This window comes from Oxyura jamaicensis, chromosome 3 (genome assembly GCF_011077185.1).
Source record: "Oxyura jamaicensis isolate SHBP4307 breed ruddy duck chromosome 3, BPBGC_Ojam_1.0, whole genome shotgun sequence".
NCBI lineage: Eukaryota > Metazoa > Chordata > Aves > Anseriformes > Anatidae > Oxyura > Oxyura jamaicensis.
In genome coordinates, this window is record NC_048895.1 from 103,055,111 (window position 1) to 103,068,998 (window position 13,888).

The window sequence follows — 13,888 nt, forward strand, 5'->3', positions numbered from 1 at the left end:
ATAGACTTAGAGACTATTGTTAAGTTTTGAATGGCTGCTTATTGTCCCAGGCTGGGAGCTGCGTGAGCCTTGTTTCAGCAAAGGGTAAATAGAGAGGCACAGAGAAGGCATTCATGCAACAGCCATTTTGATAGGAATGAGAGCATCATCATGCCTACTGAAATCCAGTCATGTATGCGCTCCTCGCATCGCTTCACCTGTCAGCTTCACTAGTGCCTGTCTCCTGAATTTGCCTCTTTTGTTCTTGATCTCCTCTGCTATAGTTCTTGTTTTGCATTTTTATTTCTGCTTTGCATGCCCTGTGTTCCTTCTCTCCCTCGTGCTTGCTCCCTCCCACCTTGCCCTGATGTTCTGCTTGACGTGACAACAAGGCAGTTGAAACAGAGTGCAGGCAGTGTTGTGGTCAAGTTGTTTTCTCCATTTGATGCCTGTGTCTGCAAAGTAGCTGAGAAAGAAGGATAAAAGGGTGTTGGAGCATTTCTGCACAGGTGGGTGCCAACAGCGCTGGGCTTGCACGGAGCAGATCCCTGAGTTTGTCTGCATTTGTGGGATCATGCCTGAGCTGTGTGACTGTAAACAGTCTTTTTCCTGCAAGAGCACACGAGAGACAAACCAAAATTTAGGTCATGCTTAATCCATACCAAAGATTAACATGTTGAATGTATCATGTCATGGGTGTGAGGTGCATGTAATAAAATCAGATGAAAATAGTCATGGACATAAATTATGTACATGTTATCTATTTACTAAGATACATAGTCATTTATGTATTTTGCAACCATTGCTAACCCATGAAGTCTCTGACTAGAACGTCTAAACAGCCAATCCAGCAAATTTAGCAGCCTGTTCCTTATGATGACTTTTTTAAAGGGTGAAGAGTTGAAGCTTTTGGTAAGCAGGTGCTTACATTTGTGAAGGAACAGAATGGTGATGCACAGCCTTCCCTTGGGTGGGAGTCAGCAAACCAATCAAGCACATCTTGTCTTCTGTCTTAAAGAATTAACGTGCTTCCCTCATAGATTAAAGGACCAAACCTGCAAGGTTTCCTCCAGGCATGCAGGGCTGGATGCAGCAGAAACAAGCAGGTTCTGGTGGGTCTCCACATGAAGTGTCCCATTCTTTGTGTCCCACTCCTCCTGTCTCAGGCTGCCTGCTCTCATTATGGGGTGCAGGTGATGTGCTCCAAGGGATTTTGTCCTCTGTGGGTCAAAGTTATTCCCTCTTAGATTAGATAGTTGAGTGCTGCCAACTCCCATGAGGGCAGCTTTGCTCAGCTGCTTCCAGCAACAGAGCGCTGTAGCCCTGGGGGACTGTGTCCCCTCTTGTCCCTGCTCTTCATCACCTGTCTAAGGTATGCGAGGTGTACTTTGTGTCTTGGCTACTTGGAAGCAGAAGGAAGCCCAGAGGGACGCTGGAATTAATTTAAGCAACCAAATTCAGATGTCAGCTCAAGTGCCTGAGGCAGCTGAAGGAACTGGACCAGGCTCTTGTTCCTGATGAAGCTTCCAGTTCTTGCTGTATAGAAGACCTCTTCTTTCACCTATGGCTGGGAAAGGTGGGAACATTTAAGGTATGTGCCCTCACCTGGTGCTTGTCTTATTCAGAGCCTTCCCCATGTGGTCAGTCAATGTGTTATCACATCACTGATGGTGTTGTCCTTGGAAAACCATGCTTGGGTAGGACATAAAAGATGTTTTATGTTACAGCAGTGCTTCCCAGCTCTCTTGTAGTTGTCATGGTTGAGAAATGTGGTTGGGCTTTACATCTACATGGACGTAGCTGCTTGTGCTACCTCGTTCTCACCTCTGTAGGCTCCAGCCTTGCCACTGGGCTGAGTTCAAATGCCTTTATGGCTATTGATATGTCTGGTGCCCGAGGAGACTTGCAGTTGTGGATTGACCACTTAGCAAAGCCTATCTGATACTGCAACAGGAGAGAAAACTAAACCTGATTTGTTATAGGACCATGGAAATTCTGCTATTGAAATAAACAGAAGCAACTGGAATTAGGTGGAATAACTGTTTTTTTTTTTTTTAAAAAAAAAAAGACCAACAGAATTACTAAAAATACCAAACTGTTCTGTAATTAATGGTGAGATGGTTTAAAAAGCAAAAGTCAAGTCACTCTGGAAGACACATCCCACAGCCATCCTCTTATGTTTCACAGAACTTGCTGTTGAGAGTTACACGGAAGCGAACTACAGTGAATGAAATATGCAGAACAGAAACACAGGTCATGTTTTATTCAGTTTAAGGAGGGGACAAGATTTGAATTACCTGGGCTCAGATTCTGAATTTGAACCTGGGAGCTGCAACTTCTAAGGGACTTCTAAGGGTGGTGGGGTTTAATGGTGTGTTGTCATGTACTGATATTTCAGTACTTTCAGTCCACAGGCAGTATTTTTTTTAGTTGCGCTGCAGGAATAATTTATTTCAGATTATGAAAGTTGTCTTCATCAGGAAATAGCTAAATCCCATGGTGTGGAAACCTTTATATTCTGATCATTTTGCGTAGATGTAGATAGAAAAGATCTGGTTTTGAAAGTGTAAGATTTAGCAGTTATTTCAAGTGAGTAGTCTGATTAAAGCCTTAACAGCAAGGTTTTAAAGTACATAAATATAATGATTATGTTGAAGTACGGCTTCGAGCAATGCAATTTCTGTTTTAGCTGCTACCCCTTAATGGTTGCTTTTCATTCCTGTAGGCAGGTTGTTGGGCATGTTCCCTTCAGACGCTTACTTAATTCCCTGTGTCACACTCTGGGGCCTGTGAAATTCATTGAGACTTTGATCCAGGAGGTTCCTCAGGCTGTGCCCAACCAAGGATCATGGTTTGTCTACACATTGCTTAAGTTTATACTCACCTTGTTACGTGGAGGTGTGCTGGAGGAAGTGATTGCCTTCCAGCTGAAACTGGTGGTCAGGCTGCTCATAACTGATGTATTCAGGTGTGAGTTTTCATGAGCAATGATGTGGTACAGCCAGAACTGCTGTTTTCATTCCTAGCCTGCTTGTATCCATTCCAAATCTGTGAAGAGGCATCTCTGCTATTCATTTAAAGCTATACTTTGACTTCTACTTTTCGGTCTAAAACATATCTGTCCTTTTCTTTCTTTATTTCTCCCAGGCAAGGATAGCACAAATCTTTCTGTACTCTTGTTTTTGGAACAGTGCTGTTCTTGCTAGCAAAATTTTCCAGCTGGAATCTATGCGTTTTATTATTCTTCCTCACAGTTTTCCTTAAAACCCTGGTACGTGTGTACCGATGAGCAGTTGTCTTTCTACCAGAGTCTGCATTAAGCTTAGGACTCATCTGCATTGGGAGAATGACTGTAGTAGGAGCCATATGGGAAGTATCTGGCCATAGCTACATCCCAAACAGCCAGCTGTCGTTCCATACCTTTAGTTTTGTGTGTTATGGGCTGCTTTCATAGTACCTACTGTCAGCACTGAGTGTACCACGCTCTCCTCTGGGAATTCCCAAACATGTTGTGACCTTGCTGGCCTTCCCATGTCCGATGGTGACTTAATTTGTCCTACCTCATCTGGTGCCTCTCTGTGAAGCAGCTCTGGTTAGGATTAAAACCCAGAAAACCAAAACAAAACAACTTTTTCTCTTTTGTCTGAACTACTTGCTTGAATGACTCAGGGGGAAGGGGAAGAAAAAGTTACTGTAATGTGATTCTGAAACGTCAATCCTGGCTTGTTAAAATATCACATTGCACTAAGCCTTGTAAATCACACGTCATTTCCTAATTAAAAACTGACGAGCATAATTGGGTCTTTCACTGCTGCGACAGAGCCTTGCACAGACAGGCGTGCTCCTGGGTTTTCAGGTGCTGGTGTATAACCAGCCACGTCTGCCTCCTGCTTCGCTCGGGTTCCTCTTTGGAGGTAGGCTCCTCAAGGAAAGAGGCTCAGGATGTGACCAGTTTTTATTGCTGGCAAGGGGATGTTGAATGGCTCATAGTTTTAAAACAAACAAACAAAAACCAACAGTAAAGTGTATTTTCTGTGTGCTAAAACATAATTTTGAACTGAAGTCCAGATGTATTCTACTGCTACAAGGAAGTAGTGTTGAAGGAACTGATAGGCTTTCTGGTTCTTTGTCCCTTCTGAGGTATTGCACCTGTGTCCCTTGCTTTAGAAGGCTTGGATTTAATAGCACTTATAAAGTGTCTTTCTGGGCATATTTGTTCTGGAAAATGGAGTATTTTTTGTTTTGATGCAAATCTCCTCAGTGGAAAACTTCCATGGGGTAGACAACAAGCACTAAGGGGGAAGAGTGCTTACAGACTGTCCAGGCAGAGGTTGGGCATTTCTGTTTTAGGCACGTGGTTGGCATTTTAAGTAAGCAGTGACAGTTTTGCAAGTTTTAGTCATACTTTTTTGGTCTTATTCACTATTAAAGGTAATGAGTGTTGCTTTAGTTATCTTGCTGTGCCCTCTGGGACCTCTGCAGCCCAGAGCTACACGTGCTGCCCTGAAAGCACTCAGCTAAGCTTCCCATCCTTTCCAGTGCTGTTGGCTGCTTTCTGCTCATACTCCTTCTGTGGGTCATTAATTTTGTTCCAATGAAATAGTAAACGAGTGAACACGCTGGTGAGATCAGATGTGGCCACTGTTGGTGCTGAGAAATGGGTCAGTGGCTCTCCTTACCGACCTGCAGCCCAATAGGCAAAAGGAGCATCTCTTCCAGGACCCTTGGATGTCCCCTCAAGCGAAGCCCATCCTCACGTGGTCCCGAGTACTTTTTGGAGAATGATGAGAACTGCTCAGGTTTTGGATATCCAAACGGGGAGGTGGCTCAGAGCAGGCACAGTTCTGCTTTCCTCCAGGGGTACGGGGCCCCTCTGCTCCTCAGTATGGACACAGAAGCCAGGCTGCCTCAGGGACCTGCAGCAGTCAGAGGCCATCCCTTGTCCCAGGGCAGGGCGGACTGTGCCTGAATCACCTTTACTTACATAAACCAAGGACTTTACACCTTACCTATGCAATGTGTTCCAGATCTTCCAGTAAGGTTTCCTAATAAAGATCTTACTATTAAATTCTTCCTGTCTACCCTAAGCTTCCTGATTTAAACCTTTTGGATTTTCCCTGAGTTCAGCTGCCAGAGAGGCAGCTTTTGGCCACTTTTTACATCTTTAAAGAGTTAAAGCACCTCCTCAGTTCTCTCCCCTTGCCTAACTAACCCCTGATTAATCCAGTCTCTCCTCGGAAGCCAGATTTTCTGGTTCATGGATTGTACACTTTCCTCTCCTCTGAGTTCTCATCTCTTTGTCCGCACCTGAAACATGGTATGGACAAAGCTACGCAGGGATGTTCTGTTGAGGCCTTAAAGCTGAGAAGCCCTGTCAGTGTCTTTGTACTTTTTACCTCCTTTACTCCTAGGTGTTTACTCGTGGTTGGATGTTTGCTCGTTTTGCACTGCGAGCTTGCACAGCACTAGTGGTGCACAGTAATGTCCTGTTCCTTCTGTTTGCTTGCCGCTCACACTCACCTTCTCATCCTGTATTTTTCCACTGTCCTTTTGAATTGTGTCCAATTTGTTTCCAGCTTAACTTTAGCTTTTTTTTTCTTCTTGCTTTGCTTCTTTCTCTTCTAAAAATATAAGGTATATAGCCTGAAAATATAAGGTTATATTTTATGTAAGGAAAGAATAACACTTTGCATGTCACAATTACCTTTCAACAGATACAGATAACTGCCTGTCTTCTCTGAGGTGGCATGAAATTGCTGTTAACCACGTGGAATATTCCATCAGAACGGTGCCAATTTCCTCCTGCAGCCTCTCAGAATAGCTGCCTTGTAATACCGGGTAATTAAGTTGCACTTCTATTGCCCTTTTAACCAAGGGTATCATAACCTTGCTTTAAACTGTGAATTCACCAGGAAAGCTTATACCTGTGTCCTGGCCCAGCAGGATCCCAGGCAAGGTGCTGTTGTGAGGGAGTGATACCAGCGCTGTCCCACAGGGCTTGGGCCATAAATATTGTGCTGGGGGGGGCGGGGGAGGGGGTGGTCAGTGACTGAGGGAAATTCATTGCAGATGAACAACCTTGGGCCATGTATCATGCCCAGAGGGACAAGCACAGGCTCCAAGGGCTCCCGGGTCTGTGTTTATGATGATAAATGTTTCACTGCAGAGCTGAGCTTGGCATTGAGGTGTCTTCCCTGTGATGCACTGGTTTAGAGCACGTCAATCTTTTCTCCCTTTATTTTTGAGTGATTTACCTGAGTACCTCTGCAGTGATTTGGGCTACCACAGCCCATAATGAGCTGTTTCCCAGGGGTGTGCAGAGACCTAGCTGTTACGAAGGTTAACAATGCCATGGAAACAGCAAGGATTCAGTGATGTCTGTTCAGCAGAGTGTGGGGTCTGGCAGGAGGCACAGAAATGGCAATTTTAATTATAAGAGAATTTATAATGCAATTTGCACTTAATGTGCCGGGCACAATATTTTTTCCATGGGAACTTCTAGGACGCTGTGCTGAACAAATTGAGTGCAGCTTTCACTAACTTGTGCTAAGTTGCTCTTAACAATTGTGTTTGTAATTAAGCAAATTCCTGACCTTTGCTCAATGAATAAATTTGGGCTGCCAAAAGATCATGTACACCAAGATGGCTTTGCTTGACATTTGGGTACCGTTAATGACCAGGAGTGAATGAATAAAATTCTAACAAATATTGGTAAATTCACTAACTGGAACAGCAGCAATTCAAATTTAATTGGATATTTACCAGCTAATCATTCATGTGAGGCTTTCTAATGAAAGCTGCAGAGGCAGGCACCAGATTAAAAGTAGTATATTCCCTTTTTTGTAAGAGACACTGTCAGAAATAACAGCAGAGGAGGATTTTATAGTCAGTCCATAATTTCAGGTTTCTGGGCTCCCCACTGAGCCACTGAATTCCAGATAAGATCAATGAAGTCTGGTTCCCTGCCTCTGGGTTTAAATCCAGTTCTGGCTGCGGCTGCTCGTGATGGCTGGTTTTGGGGGTGGGCATACTCTTGACTGCACGACGGGTCAAATGTCAGAACTTGGGAGCATCCATCATCTCAGAGGTCGCTCAGCTGAGGTCAGGGACTCTTTCAGATTGTTTTACTGGCTATCGACCTGCAGAGAAATACTTGGTATTTGCTGATTGTATTTTTTTTTTCTTTCTTTCTCTTTTTTTTTTGATGGATGGAATGTGTAAATGATCCATTGCATTTTGAACTTATTTTTTCAACCCCTCCCCTCCAAAAAAAGCTAAGCTGTAACAAAAGGTTGGATTTCAGGAAAAAAATGTTTTATCCAGGTCATCTCTCTAGTGCCTGTATAATTCCAGCAGGAGATGGTGATTTTTGTTGTTGAATCTACTTAGTTTTGATGGGAAATAGTGTTTCTCATGCTACTGGAAAAGGCTGAGATAGTTAATTACCAGAAGGAAATGAACAAAAAAAGGAAGAAGCAACCTCACCTGCTCCTTGCATCAGATTAAAGAGTGAAGTAGATGGAGATAAGTGCTTAAATATTATCCACAGAATAGTTTGGTCTGTAAATAACTTCATTGTCCACAAACAGTTGTGAGCAGCTGATGTTTAATTGGTTTTGTTAGGTAAGTTGGAAGCCCAGGGGAGGATGAATTTTATCCTGTGGATGTGGAGTTGGGATCTGGGTGTGCTGTTACTTGTGCAGCCACCACCTGACAGGGCATCCTTCCTCAATTCCTCCTTGTACAAGATGAAAGCACCTTGGTTAACATGAATTTCTTAGCCCAAATGAAATTTACTTCCTCCAAAGAGGCCAAGGTCAAGGCTGTCTTGTTGATGCTGTCTCTATCTTACGCTGTTTCCAGACACTGGTCCCCCTGGAAATCGCTGCTGTCGTTCAGTGCTGGCTGTCAGATTGTGCTGAATACATTGTCATCAGAGCACCAACTGCTTCTGACGTGATGCAGATTTTCATAATGGCTGAAGTCTTAATCTGCTGGCTCCTGCATGTGGAGAAGCCCAGGGCTGGGAACAACAAAACCTAGCCTGGAAAAGACTCTACGAAGTTTCTGTGGAAAACAGAAGCTAAATCCTGGCATGCAGTCTACAGCTGTGAGCTCCAAATATCGATGGTTAGGTTAGTTATTGTTAGAAGCTAACAAAATGTCACATATGAAAGATTTCTTATAAGGGCAGTGACAACGTTTTGTCTGCAAACTTGGAGCCTTGTAATCAGGTAGACCAGGCCCCTTCAGGCTGGTTATATCTGGAAGCCTCCCCCGCTCCTGAACCGTACAGCAATTTGGATGTTGCTCTGGCTGCGTGCAGCAGTTGCCTTTCGATTGCTCGGTCAATAGGCAGAAAAACATAGCTGCCCTGTGCTGGCTGCTAACAAGTACAGAGGCTGATCTTGCAAGGTCTCCTAATTGAATTTTGCTTACAACACAACAGTCCCTCACCTGGTAGGATTAGACCTGTAAATTGTCCCTGTGCCTTTTTGTGTCATGTGGGTATGAAAGCATGTGCTGTGAAGTGATGATGCCTTTGGCAAATGGCTCTGCAATGTGAAAGAAATGCTCTCAGGTGGGAGGATGCTAGCTGAGTACATGGACTCTGAGGTGGTTTGTCCTTCACGAAATGGTCTGGCTGGGTTCAGTTGGGATGAACGTGATGGTGAAGCTCAATGACATTAGTTAAATCCTGCAACAATCTTATATTTTTTATGTTTGCTAGACCATCCTAAAGATAAACTAGTTCTCAGCTAAAATCTAAAGACTGTTATGGAGCAGCTGTGACACACAACATCCGTGGGAATGTTCTGTTGAAGGCAGCTGGTCGCTCTCCTGCAGGACCACTGGAGCCTGGAGCTGGATGCCTTGGCAGCCTGCAGGGATTTGCTGTTTCTCTGGGTGTGAAGAGCAGGTTTGATCTGGGCTGGTGCAAAATTATCCAAGACACAAAAGCTTTGGCCTCCTATCCCCTTCAAACACTTTATTTATTGGTATTATGTACATAGTTTATTGTGAACTGCAGTGATTCTATAAATGCACAGAGCTGAACATCTGAATGGGTTCTAGGGCGTCGTTTCTTAGGGTTTTAGGTTTCCTTAGGGGAGAGATTGTCTTCTGTTGTCTCAGATGGTGGCTGCTGTGCGTTTTGGCACAGATTGGATAGAGGCTAGCACGAGAGTGCAGGTGGCAAGTTTCTCTCCGTAGTGTGACCGGATTTCAGTCAAGTTTTCAACTCACAGATACCCAGGTTTGACTTCTTAAATTGTTCTCATCGCTTATTCAGCTGAAGACTTTATCTGGAAAATCCAGCACGTGCCAGGTTCTGTCAGAACCGCCTACGCAGAAATTGCTTGGTTTTCCTAATATAGTATGAACTAGCTTTAAACATCTGAACATTTACTTAAAAGCTAATGCTTCGGCTTTTTAAAAACAAAGATTCCTGCTCTAATTTTAGCAAGTGGAGCTGCTGTCCAGGAGCCCTCAGTAGGCACTGTCACTTCCTTGCAATCTCTAGGTCACACTGCCCAGTGAGCCCAAGTTGGCATCCACCAAGAAGCATCCAAATCCTTGAAAATCCCCACAAATGCTCCATCTCATAAAGCAGTTGTTTTTCACTAACTACTCTTTTCTGAAATAGCACCAATGAGAAAACTGGGGGGGAAAGTTTCTTCAGTGTTGTTTGTAATTAAAAACAGCAACACGGGTGGCCCAGCTCTTGCAAAGTGCAAGCCCACTTCTTTAATTCAGTCTGTCCTTAAATCTGTTTAAGCTTAAACCAATGAAAGCCAAAACAAACCGGGATTAATTAGCAGCATCCAACACAACTGCGTTGCATCTGAGACCCCTGTGGCCCCCAACCCTGGCTGGGGCTGGTGTGCTTCCAGCTGTCCTCAGGCTCCTTGCAGGTCCCTGGTCTCCTCCCACATGCGCCCATCTAATTTTGTGTGCAGTTGTCCAGCAGCCATATAGTTTAAATGAGCTGGTTTGGGGGGTAAAAAGCAAAATCGAGCCAGAAAAAAATTGCCTTTTTTTTTTTCTTTAAATCTAATCCCACTTCAACACTTGACAAAAACCACTTTAGAGGCATCGGTCATCTTCAGGGAAGGGCAGAGGGTGATGTTTACTAGGGGTGGCGTTGACTGGACCAAGAAGCTGAGAGGCTGGGGACATGGCGAGATGTTCTCCTGGTCCAGCTGTGCTGGTGGCTGGGATCTGTGTCCCTGTTCCCTTGGAGGCCTGCACACACTGGTGCTGCTGCTGGTCCGTGCCCATGGGTGGGCAGCAGAGCATGGGAGCAGCTGTGCCACTCATGTGCCTGCCGCCATGGGCATATGTTGCTGCTGGGGTTTGCTGGCCCTGATTTAACCCGGTGGCTGTGGTCCGAGGCAGCATTTGACCTTCTGACTGCTCTGCTCAGTGAGGAAGCCACAAAAATATCCTGGTGAGCAGCTGGGGCTGGCAGTCTCTGCTATTATTGCCATTAGAGCCAAGAGAAGATGATTTTAAATCCCTTTAAAAGCTGGTTGAGGCTCTGCCTGTAGAAAACTTGAGTGTTTCAATCCATTTGTGTGTATTTGGCACTTGTTTAACCCTTTATTTCTCACCAGTTTCCTATGTCTTTCCTCAAGCAAAATGTCTCTCTTACCGACAACATCACCATCCTTGGGTTTGGAAGGAGGCGTGGGGACATCGTTGTGTGAACGCTGCTCCCTGACACAAGCAGTTTCCCAGCAAAGAAAAGCCTGCAGCTCACCCTGCTGATTGCCAGACCATGGACAATGAGATATACACACCTGAACTTCTAAGACCCTCCTGTAAGTACCTCTTGTGAGCCTGCTTTCTGTTACTTTGAGTCTGTCTCAGTGAGAAACCAGCTGCTGCTTCGCCTTTTTGGGATGAATTGTGGCCTTTTCCACCATTTAAATAAATATAAAGATGCCCTGTGTGCATCTGCTTTGGCGAGTCGCTGTTGGGCTATCCGAGCAGAGCAGCCATGTCATTACTGCTTTATCTGGGAGTGAGATTTAAAAGCAGGATTTTGGTAATAAATACAGGCTTCATGCTAGTTATTAAAGCAAACAGAGTAGGAAAGATAAGCCTGCTGCATTTATTCACGGATAAGGAGGTAATATAGAGGAACACAGCAGTACTTTGTCAGAGGAAATTTGTTCCTCCTGCGAGTACTGCTTAATTGTGCTTGCCTGCAGGGAGCTGGGCCCCGTTTGTGAGGTGCTACAGAGACATGGAAGAAAGCTCGTGACCCACAAGCCACGATCAGAGGCTCAGACTCAAGCTGCTACTACATAATGAGTGGCCATTCGTTATCCATTGGTACCCTTATGCGTGTTTGCCTTTAGCCCTGGGAAATGTGGACTAATTCCACTTACAGACTTCACATCTCTAAACTCACCCCCACATTTCCAGAGCCTCAAAGTGCACACACAGACCATGTCTGGAAGGAGGCTTCTTAAGCACAGCAACAAGACTGTGACCATAATGCCCAGTTTAAGGTGAGAAGTGGCAGGTCAGCCTAACAAAAGTAGGGTGCGAAGCAGGAACGATGCTATTTAATTAACGGCAGTTCCCACTGCTGCAGTACCCCAGATGTCGGATTCCTGCCAGGATGGATCCTAGACTTCCAAAGAAAGGACAACCTAAGGTCTTACAAGATTTACTGGGTACTATGTTCATGCCTAAAAGGAAATAGAGGAGAAACACAGCAAGCAAAGAGCTTAAAGGGAAGTCAAATCATTTATACTTTTGATATAATGTGCAGGAAGAAAATGATGTGGCTGCCATAGTAAGATAGTAAGGTATTCAAAAATTTCTGGAGTGAATGAGGGCAAGACAGTGTTACTGAAGTCAGCAGTCACCGAGTGGTGGTGAAGCAGCTGCTTCCCTTAACAGCTGCCTCTGGTGTATATATATAAGCACCAAAACTTGGGTGGTGGTAACATCTAGAGTGGATGAAGGAAGAGGATTTTAACTAGAAAGGGAGGAAAGCACTGATGGCTGGCCTCAGAAGGCTATAAACAGTCACCTTCACTGGTGTTTTCATGGACAAGCTACAGGAACATGCATCAGTGACAGGCTAGAATCATTGGTTTCTGTCTTGGTGAGTGGGACCTCTTAGATTTTTTTGGGGACCTTTTTGGTGGCTGATACCTTTTTTCCTTCTGTGATCAGGAAACGATATCATTTATCATGAGATCCACGAAGACAGCCTAAAACAAGGGATCCCTTTTGTTGCACTGAGTTCATTTCTGCTATTTAGGATGCTGAGAAGGAGGATCAGAAACGTAGTGGTTTCTGCCATGGAATGTATCTAGGTTAAAGACAAGGCTCTGACATGCAGTTTAGGGAATCTTTGGACTTCTGATCCAGCAAAACTCATGTCTCTTTCTGCAATGTCTGCTCCAAGTCCTTACCCCAGCTGCCATCTGAGCAGGCTGTCTGGGTGAAAATAAATGCAGATTGTCCTTGATAGGCGCCTGGTTTGGAGCTTTGGATCTGAACCCAGGTTTAATCCAGGCTTGCGGTGGCTGATGCGTGAGTCATATTGCTACATCCTTTAGACAGGAAGAAAAAATCCAAATTTTCTGAGAATCAGCTAGTGGAAGCTGGTAAGTCTGAAAAGTATGATGTTACAGATCATTTGTATGGCAATTCCTGTGCTATTTTCCTTTGTGGAAGTGCCTTGGGGCTTTGTCATAAGCATCTTTGTGCTAGATGCTGTGTAAGCAATGAATAAAAAGTCCTTGCAATAAAGGTGTCTACATAAAGACAGGTTTGCCCTGGAGAGATAAGGAGGGCATGAGACGTACCCTTGGTAGTCTCTTGTATGACATGCAGATGCTGAAACAAGCAGTGCGTGACTGGTAGGATAGAAGCAGCAAGCTGTCATTATTTGATTTAATACTTCTTTCAAGCGTTGCTTAACACATGCATATGTATATTTTTTTCCTGGAGTGGGTTGTTAAACTGATATTCTTAATAAGGTCAACAGTCTTTAATAAGATAGAGCTGTATAAACGAAAAATGATTTTGAATTGGTCTTCGTTTTCTTCTGCTTTATGTCCCAGTAACTCAAGTTTGTTCAGTTTAATGTCATCCAAAAAAAAAGGGGGTGGAATAAAAGTCAGCATGAAGGAGAACTTCTTTGTTTGGGAAGTGGAGAAGGTTGTTTTCTAAAGTAAACCTGTGAAATTTTCTTGGATTGAAATTTTCCCTATGGTCAAAACAAGCTCAGATGTAGGGTTTTGTCTAACCTTATTACAGACAGCCTCGTCTCTGGTCCCCACTGTTCTTAGGGTGCCTCCAGTGGAGGGAAGATCAGTCATCTAGGACAGCTATAACAGCATCAGTGAGATGGCTTTGGCAGAGGACGTTGTCCTGTTTGCTTTTGAAAGCAACTGCCTGAGTGTCAGCAAGCACACAAAATACTTCAGAGAGATTCAGCCTTTGGAGGAAGGCTTCCTTTAATGGAAACAGCTGGGAGGACACATGGAGATAACGCTCAGGGTGTCTGGGACAGATGCTTACTAAATGCTGCTGCTAAAGGGGGAGAGGGCAGGAATGGAGGGAAGGAAGTCTCATCTGCTACCATCGCCATCTGCCGCTTTGTGCACTTCAGAGTCCTGCCCAGAGGTGTCCCAACAGGCCTGTCAAGCTAACAATTATACCTGGTTTCCTACAAATCTTTTTTTTTTTTTTTTAATGGCCAATTCAGTGTCCTTCTACTATGTCTTTTAATAAGCTACCTTTTGCCTAAAGGCAGAGAGATGGCTAAAGAGGACTTCTGAAAGCAAAGGACAGTCTCTCGAGGTAAGCATGGTCAGGGGACCAATGGGACAGACGTGGGCACACCACAGATTACTGCTTCAGTTGCTGCCTCGCATCC

The 13,888-nt window shown here is 44.4% G+C and overlaps 1 long non-coding RNA gene across 1 annotated transcript; it reads left to right on the forward strand.

The window, feature by feature from the left end:
* The first annotated feature begins 4,912 nt into the window (after positions 1 to 4,912).
* On the forward strand, positions 4,913 to 8,030 carry LOC118165118. The gene is made up of 3 exons (XR_004749878.1): positions 4,913 to 5,390; positions 5,694 to 5,817; positions 7,843 to 8,030. It is a non-coding gene; the product is annotated as an uncharacterized LOC118165118 (long non-coding RNA).
* The last annotated feature ends 5,858 nt before the right edge of the window (positions 8,031 to 13,888 follow it).